This window comes from Oncorhynchus clarkii, chromosome 10 (genome assembly GCF_045791955.1).
Source record: "Oncorhynchus clarkii lewisi isolate Uvic-CL-2024 chromosome 10, UVic_Ocla_1.0, whole genome shotgun sequence".
NCBI classification, from domain to species: domain Eukaryota; kingdom Metazoa; phylum Chordata; class Actinopteri; order Salmoniformes; family Salmonidae; genus Oncorhynchus; species Oncorhynchus clarkii.
The window spans coordinates 32,294,881-32,300,880 of NC_092156.1; positions in this window are offsets into that span (position 1 = coordinate 32,294,881).

Sequence of the window (6,000 nt, forward strand, 5' to 3'; positions counted from 1 at the left end):
CAGGCCAAAACTCCATCCCACCAAAACAGGCAGAAATTTCAGGCGGTCTTTTCAAACAGCTTTTACACTAAAATGGCATTATCATAATTTTCACAGTTTCATAATATTATTCCAACCTCATCATGTGGAAATATATATAACACAGGAAATCATGTTGTTGATCCCAATGGGCCTTTAAGCATGTAGTGTGACTGCACTATGCCATGTTTCTTGTTCTGGCAGAGTGGGCAAAATGTGTTTTATTGTAGTCAACTGTGAATGGGCATGGGTTGTACTGTGTGTGGGGAAGGAGGGGGCTTCAGCAGAGCATACTGTCCCTGGAGCACTATAGCAGCATCTCAGGGTTGACTGTTTTACACAGAGGCTCTCCATTCCTGTGTAAGCCAGGATCAACACACAGGCCTTTTATCTCCCATCTCACCTTTTAACCAACACACAGTGGAAATGAAACCTTTTGGCTGTTCTGATTGGACACAAATTAAATAACTCTTCGTTTTTTACCAGATAATAGTCAGCAAAGCTTAGATTTAGTACCTGCAAACCAGAATGGTGAGAGAGCATTACTTTTGTTTTACCAATTAGCTACTCGTAGTTAGTTAACATCATGCTATTTAATGTTGAAGCAACTTGCCAACTGTGCACACACTGGTTGAATCAATGTTGTTTCCACACAATTTCAATTAAATTACCTTAAACCAACGTGGAATAGACATTGAATTGACGTCTGTGACCAGTGAGTAGCCTTTGTACAATTATTCTCTGTATATGTATCACAAACTCACAATGCCTTGTTCTACTTAAGAAAAAGAGCCTAAAGTGATCTGAATACAGTGCTTAATCATTTGGGAGGGAAAAATGCTTAATTTGTTTGATAGGAATGGCTCTTCCAGCTCACAATGTTGTCCCATTGTCTCCCCTATCTCAAGAGTATCAGATATATCAAGAGGCTGGAGGCTGGCCAAGAGAAGATAAGACCACTTACCTTTCACCTCCTGGGATCCAGGCCTGAATGGGTCCTGAGTCACAGCTACCCAACTACCCCATGAAAAGATTTACCTGTCTGGCATCCAGTCAACACTTGCCTTTTATCCCTCTATCCCTCTAGTCCCGTGTTTCTAAGCACAACCACCAGACGGGAAGATTTTATCATGGTGTTGCATAAACACGTTTCAACGCTCACATACTCCCATCTACTGGCTTACAAGATTGTTGTTAGTTCAATCAACTCACTAATGTGAATGCCGTTGCATTATTATGAGAAGGATCTGAAAGTTGATATACAATGCAATTGAATGAAGTGTCCTCTTGTTGATGTTACAGGTTGGAAGCATATGTCCTAGCTTTTTCACAGAACATTTCTCACACATACTGACATACTGTAGCTCGGCTTGTTACAATTAAGGCAACAACTTCAATTCATAAATTATTACTCTATTGCGCTATCTTTCACCAGTAGATATTATTTAAAACAACAACTATGATTCACAGCAAAGAGATCAATAACCAACATTTGAAAAATCTGCCCGAGAAGAACAAAAACTTTAAAAACAATAGATTTCATACCCACAATTATTTTTGTTTTTAATTGTTCATCAAATGTCAACCAACAAACACTAAAAACGACATGATGCTATTGTCAGTTTGTACTGATATAAAGCATTTGTGTCTACAACATCCTACGCAGCACCATAACCAATGAAAGAGATTTCCCTATAACGGGGTAGGCAACTAGATTCAGCCACGGGCTGATTTTTATTGGAGCTGATGGTCGGTGGTGGAACATAATTATAATAATTTGCACACTGCAAATTGACCACAACTAACTAAGTCTAGAAAGAGATTGTATTTGAAAATAACGATAATTTCATGCCTTGAATTACACTGAAACACGATCAAATATGTTTCTTGGAAACAGATTTCCTAATTAAACATTTTTTTTTGCTGAATTCCTGGTCATTTTACAAAAAAAACGTTTTTTTTATTTATAAAAAGTTTGGGGACCCGAAAAAATCACTCAGACGGTTTTGGCCTGTTACTGACCTCTGCCCTATAAACACCAACAAAGAAAAAACGCATCATCAAAGAGGATTTATTGAGTGCAGTTTAACAATGTGAAAATTGTATCTTGAAGTATGCATTTTCAGGTGCTCTTCTTGTGAAAACAGTCCAAAGTGTACCTCACAGCAGGGTCCACCACAGAAACAACGATAATCATCCAATGCTCTACACCCAGAAGAAGATTGGAGCACATCTTTTGTGTACGATTTGTTCTTAATCATTCTATGCCTCTGCTTTGAGAAGCCTAAGTCCTCTCAACGGACAGATGGGTGTCACTTTTTAAAACATTTCATGTGGTCTTCAAGGAGGAGTGCTCAGGCCTGCATCTACACAGTGTATAGGACTGTTAATCCATTCATGGAAAATGTAGGCCTCCTTCTCTGGATCCAGAATCCAACACCATTGGTTACAGATTCATTTAAAATTAAAGAGTGCTCAACCAACGTGAGAGTGCTCAACCAACGTGAGTCAAGGTAAAACCAATACATTTGATAATCATTAAAAACGAAGCCGTAATGCTCGCTGACCATTGAAAACTTGTTTTATTCAAGTTAAAAGATGAATGTTTAGTCAATCAATGGCCTTCATCAAAACAATGACACAAAAGCCCCCTTTATACCTCCTGTCTTGTACACATTCTGATTGTGGCCACATTTGGCGACAGGTGTGAACAATCAAAAGATGGATTGCGATCTGATTGTGATTAGATATTTCTGACCACCTCCGCAGGCATCTATGGATAGCCTTGAAGTGTACATGCACACTGACAACGAATGCTATAAAGTTGGCCAACGTCACGATGTTCCCGCCCTCTCAAATAAATCACACTGGCCAGTTGAATCACACTGGCCAGTTGTATTAATTCTGGACAAGGATACCTCTGCAATTCCTCCAGAATTAGAAACCAAGTGCCTACTGGCACTGCGGTAGGATTCCACAGTCGAGTTAAGCAATAAGGCCCGAGGAGATGTGGTATATTGGCCATATATCACAAACCCCCAGAGGAGCGTTATTGCTATTATAAACTGGCTTCCAAAGTAATTAGAGCAGTAAAACAAAATGTTTTGTCATACTCGTGTTATACGGTCTGATATACCATGGCTTTCAGCCAATCATAATTCAGGGCCCAAACCACCCAGTTTATAATCCAAATTACATCACGCATATAGAAAATAAGACATTCATGAAAAGGTACTGTATCATCCAGAATGAGAGAAAAGGGGTCCCTGTTTCCATTCCCACCAACGCCAGCGCAAAATCAAACATTTTGAAAACATCATACCAAAAGGCCAAGGACTGTTATAGCAGTAGTGGGAATGGGAGAACCCAATGCACATTTTATTCATAGCTGGACATGGTATTGGGTGACCATCCCATCACCTGCCCACCGTTCATTCTGGACAGTACTGTGGCAATATTTAGGAAAGCTGCTGGGCGCTTTATCAACTTTTTGTGTAATGTGAATACTCTAATTCAGTTGCTATATCAGATCTGAAAATAATACAGTGGTATAATACATTGGCTTTCTTATGGACATTTTATAAACATCCCCTCTGGCTAGATTTAAAGGTACAGGTGGAAGATTTGGCCTACACATTATACAGTCCCTTGCAATACGCTTGTCATGCACTCCATCAGTCCGTCCCATGCTTTCCCAATACATATGTAGTTTAGTTTAAATTATGTCATGCTATTATACAGTACCAGTCTATCAAACCTCCATGAGTGAAAGAGACTGTTGCTGAATTATCACTAATCAATGATTTAAAGGGAAACCAAACCATGGTTTTCTCCCAGTATGTTGCATTCTTTTTCTTTGTTAAAACTGTTTAGACCTATACTAAATAACAATCGGACTTTATTCTATTATATAATATTTTGAGAATTTTCTGGACTTATTGATAGCAATAAAGTGCCAAATATGTCCAAACTGAGCGAGGCCACTGTCCAATTTGATGTAAAATATGAAGGACTCTTTATGCTACTTTTAGATGTAGACTTTATTCCTTTATAAAGGCATAGTATTTGCATTATTTGCATGCTCCTTTACACTTTTTATCCATTGCTGCTTTTATCCATTTTCATCATTTCACCAGGCGTCTGGCTATAGATTATCATATTAGAGGTTCTTCAAAATACAAACTGTTGCTATGTCAATTCTTTTAAGACCTGCCTAAACACAATGCACTTAGGCCTACAAAGCTGTTTTACTGTTTTTAAAACAGGAGGAAATACAATATATTTATTTGTATGGCAGTGGACAGGAGGAGGATATTGGGACAGTAGCCTATTATGCCCAGTCTTAAATCGTTGGATAACAAATATAGGATGCAATGATGAGAGTGTAAAACTACTGCTTATAAAAGTTTTCTGCCAATTTATAAAACTTGTCTCATAAGGAAGGTCCAATGCAGGTTGGATTAATTTGCATACAGGGAGGGACCAGGGAATCTGGTCACAGTATGGACACTGTGGCAGAAAATAGACACGTTATTACCATGTGTAGATCCAACAAATCTCAATCAGATAGTGATCGGATCATCTTGATCAGATGACGACAATCACATGTTAATGAAATGTATAACCAGGGCTAAAGGGAATGGACAAGTACATATGATGATACATATGATATACAGTGCCTTGCGAAAGTATTCGGCCCCCTTGAACTTTGTCACCTTTTGCCACATTTCAGGCTTCAAACATAAAGATATAAAACTGTATTTTTTTGTGAAGAATCAACAACAAGTGGGACACAATCATGAAGTGGAACGACATTTATTGGATATTTCAAACTTTTTTGACAAATCAAAAACTGAAAAATTGGGCGTGCAAAATTAATCAGCCCCTTTACTTTCAGTGCAGCAAACTCTCTCCAGAAGTTCAGTGAGGATCTCTGAATGATCCAATGTTGACCTAAATGACTAATGATGATAAATACAATCCACCTGTGTGTAATCAAGTCTCCGTATAAATGCACCTGCACTGTGATAGTCTCAGAGGTCCGTTAAAAGCGCAGAGAGCATCATGAAGAACAAGGAACACACCAGGCAGGTCCGAGATACTGTTGTGAAGAAGTTTAAAGCCGGATTTGGATACAAAACGATTTCCCAAGCTTTAAACATCCCAAGGAGCACTGTGCAAGCAATAATATTGAAATGGAAGGAGTATCAGGCCACTGCAAATCTACCAAGACCTGGCCGTCCCTCTAAACTTTCAGCTCATACAAGGAGAAGACTGATCAGAGATGCAGCCAAGAGGCCCATGATCACTCTGGATGAACTGCAGAGATCTACAGCTGAGGTGGGAGACTCTGTCCATAGGACAACAATCAGTCGTATATTCCACAAATCTGGCCTTTATGGAAGAGTGGCAAGAAGAAAGCCATTTCTTAAAGATATCCATAAAAAGTGTAGTTTAAAGTTTGCCACAAGCCACCTGGGAGACACACCAAACATGTGGAAGAAGGTGCTCTGGTCAGATGAAACCAAAATTGAACTTTTTGGCAACAATGCAAAACGTTATGTTTGGCATAAAAGCAACACAGCTGAACACACCATCCCCACTGTCAAACATGGTGGTGGCAGCATCATGGTTTGGGCCTGATTTTCTTCAGCAGGGACAGGGAAGATGGTTAAAATTGATGGGAAGATGGATGGAGCCAAATACAGGACCATTCTGGAAGAAAACCTGATGGAGTCTGCAAAAGACCTGAGACTGGGACGGAGATTTGTCTTCCAACAAGACAATGATCCAAAACATAAAGCAAAATCTACAATGGAATGGTTCAAAAATAAACATATCCAGGTGTTAGAATGGCCAAGTCAAAGTCCAGACCTGAATCCAATCGAGAATCTGTGGAAAGAACTGAAAACTGCTGTTCACAAATGCTCTCCATCCAACCTCACTGAGCTCGAGCTGTTTTGCAAGGAGGAATGGGAAAAA